At 49.0% G+C, this 3426-nt stretch overlaps 1 long non-coding RNA gene across 1 annotated transcript in view; it reads right to left on the bottom strand.

Annotated features, from left to right (window-relative positions):
* LOC106149264 overlaps positions 1 to 575 on the bottom strand; it is a 4898-nt gene extending 4323 nt beyond the window's left edge. Inside the window, exon 1 of the long non-coding RNA XR_001235321.1 lies at positions 250 to 575. This is a non-coding gene — a long non-coding RNA (uncharacterized LOC106149264). The remainder of the gene's footprint in view (positions 1 to 249) is intronic.
* Between the last annotated feature and the right edge of the window lie 2851 nt (positions 576 to 3426).

The raw sequence follows: 3426 nt of genomic DNA, 5'->3' as shown, positions 1-3426 counted from the left end.
GGCGCGTCCTCCGCGGACCCGGCTGCACAGCCCGGCTCTCGCGCTCCGGTGCCGAGAGGGTGGTCTCGGGCCCGAGGAGGGCCCGGGAGTCGCCCGGAGGAGCCCTGCCGGCCGAGCTCGGCCCCGGGCTTCCGTGCTCCGAGCCGCGGCCGAGGCGCCGAAACTCCTGTGGGCGCGAGGCTGAAGACTTCGCCGCGCCGCTCCTGTGCGCGGGGGTTCCGCTGTTGGTTCGGTTAGCCGTACCCTAACCTGGCGCAGGGGTTCCGCTGTTCCTTCGGTTAGCCGTACCCTAACCTGGCGCAGGGGTTCCGCTGTTGGTTGGGTTAGCCGTACCCTAACCTGGCGCAGGGGTTCCGCTGTTGGTTCGGTTAGCCGTACCCTAACCTGGCGCGGGGGTTCCGCTGTTGGTTCGGTTAGCCGTACCCTAACCTGGCGCAGGGGTTCCGCTGCTGGTTCGGTTAGCCGTACCCTAACCTGGCAGCGTCGCTGCGGGCGCGGTGGTTACAGACGCCGAGCGCAGGGCGCAGGTCCCTCGCGCTGCGCTCACCCGGGCCGGCCGGGCGAACGGCGATGACTCAGGGGTTTGTAATGCAATAGTGCTCTGTATTTCCTCACAGGGTGGTTCTCGTCTGCCGATTATTAGGGCGTCTCTGACGAATTTCTCGTCTCCTCTTAAGGGGTGGAAATCATTACCCTTTCGATTAAAATGAAATGAGACTAAGACCCTGATTTGCCCTCCCGAGAGTGACGAATGTCAGCGTTAATCGTCTTTCCCTTAACTGGCTTAGAAAGAAGTTCGGATCCATAGGAGAATGGGGGGTGCGAAACAGGAGAGAACCACTTGTAGGCAGAAGAGAAGAATGTTTTCTAAATTACTAAAATTCAAATTTGTTTTCAAGTGCTCCTCCCCAGGTGTCTGTTACTTGGGCACAGTAAAGTTAAAGTTACGTTTCCAGTTGTGGCAATTTCCTGTTTAAATCACTTGGATTAGATTTGCCAGAGAAGACCATTTAGGGGAGCATAAACGAATCCTTTCAGGAGCACAGTATACAAGCGTGCCAGTGTTTGAAGCCTGTGTGCTTCGGGTTTATGAACCTAGAGTCCACACGGGCATAATTAAGTATTGTTTCCAGAGGTATTTATTGTTAACGAGCCCTGAGAAAACGTTTTGTTTTGGATCAGCAGGTAAAAGCAGTTCTTACCTAGGAAGGGCTAAAAATACAGCAGAGACGGTGCTGTGTTTTGGGAACAGGATTGCAGTGGGGTTGCTTAATACCTGTGGGCCCATAAAATTCACGTGTAAATAACTAGCAGGAAGCGCTACCGGGCAGAATTTTATTTTGGGATGATGCTTACATGGTGGAAACATCCTTGGGGTTACACTGTGTGACATTGTGACCTTAATGGAGCCTATTATGTACGATCTTGGGGTTTGGTTTTTCAGATAAGTGGTATTAAAACTGATCTGATTATAGTTGTGCTTTTGTGAAAAATTCTTGTGTTGCATAAGTTAACATTGTCAAAATGTGATGACTTCTGAGCAGCGATCATGTTTAGCGTGGAAAGGAAAGTAGTGAAAATAAAATCTAGTTTCACTCACTACTTCTAGAACTGTGGGAGAGTACTTCACGATGTCTCATTATTCTGGTAAGTCAGATGATGGGATCGGACTAAGTGATTCCTGGGAACCGTTCCTACTTGGGTATTCTGGGGTTTTATGATGATTAGTTTTTACACTTTTGAGTTTTCTATGTCAGTGTGTATCTTCCTACCGAGACTGTCCGAGCAGTTTGTAAAGCACGGAAATAGCGATTAAGTGCATCCCTAAAGAGACGTGTCCCGCTCCCGAAGGGACCCCGGGCGCGTTGGAGGGCCAGTCTCGGCCTGGGCGCCGGCTCCAGCTCCACCTTTGGCTCCTTGCTTGACGCTGGCGCTTCATTTCAGTAGTCTCGATACTCTCCTAGACTTGGAAGTGTATTTAGCATCTGTGACGAAAGGTTATTTCTGTGTCTTTAATTTTTAAAAAAATCTTCTATTTTTCGCTATTTTTTAGTGCGTATTGCTTATGTGATTATTGGGCTTTAATTTTTGGCGGGTTTGGACGTGCACGTGTCATCCGTCAGTACTCTGCTTCTTTACTGTCTGCAGCGGCGCACCCCACAGTGTCACATTCGGGGCGGCCCCGTGTACGGTGTACTTCGGCCGTGTTCTCCCCATTGCCCTCCCATCGACTCCCCCCCCCCCCCCCCCCCCGTTCCCGGTCTCCTGTCTGATGACAGCTCTCTGCTGCTTGTCATCGTGTATAGCTTACACACACTGGGGGCCACTCGGTGTTTGTCTTTCTGACTGTGGCTTACTTCATTTAACACAGTTGTCAGATCCACCCGCTGACAGAATTGTGTCCTTTTTCATGGCTGATAGTGATACTCCATTGTATACACACCACATTTTCTTTATTCAGTCATCTGTTGATAGGCATCTAGGTTGGTTCCATATCTTGACTTTTTTTTGAGACAAGGTCTCACTATGTAGTTCAGGCTAGCTTTGAACTCACTGTGTACCCCGGGCTGGCCTGGAACTCAGGATCCTCCTGCCTCAGCCTCCTGAGTGCTGGGATTACAGGCATGTGCCGCCACGCCTGGCCTCATGTCTTGATTATTGTATATAGCAAATATGAAGTGTATTATGTGGGTATGCAGGTTTCCCAGTGGCATGCTGACTTTAATTCCTTTGGATTTATACCAAGGAGTGGTCTCCATGGATCATATAATACTTCTATTTTTAGTTTTTTGAGGAACCTCCCTACTGATCTCCGTGGTGGCTGTGCTAATTTAAATTTCCAGCAGCAGTGTAGACGTGCACCCCCATCCAGTCCTCACCATTTACTGTTTTTTGTATTCTTGGGGATTGCCATTCTCACTGGTGTGAGACAGAATTTCAGTGTAGGGGTGTGTTTGTTTGGTTTAGTTTGGTTTGGTTGTTTTGAATTTTTGAGACAGGGTCTCATGTAACACAGGCTGGCCTTGAACTTGTAGCAGTTCTCCTGGTTCTGCCTCAGCCTTCCTGAGTGCTGGGATTACAGGTATGTGCCACCACACTCAGTATTGTCCATGGTTATTTCTTTCTTGTATGTATGTACGTATATATATGTATTTAATTATTTATTTATCTTTGCGAGACAGGCTCTCTCTATGCAGTTCAGGCTGGCCTTGAGCTCACTTTGTAGCTCAGACTGGTCTCAGCCTCACAGTGATCCTTCTGCCTCAGCCTGCTGAGTGCTGGGATTACAAGTGTGCGCCACAACACCTGGCTCCCTTTTTTTTTTTTTACTTTCTTTTTTTGTTGCTTTTACTTTTTTGAAAAGAGTTTTGCTTTTAGGGCTGAGGATATAACTCAGGGGCTGGGGATATAGCTCAGTGGCATAAG

Source organism: Chinchilla lanigera, unplaced genomic scaffold (assembly GCF_000276665.1).
Source record: "Chinchilla lanigera isolate Chin_1 unplaced genomic scaffold, ChiLan1.0 scaffold00040, whole genome shotgun sequence".
NCBI lineage: Eukaryota > Metazoa > Chordata > Mammalia > Rodentia > Chinchillidae > Chinchilla > Chinchilla lanigera.
The sequence above is the reverse complement of the archived record's forward strand: the minus strand, read 5'-3'. Positions and strand labels throughout refer to the sequence as shown.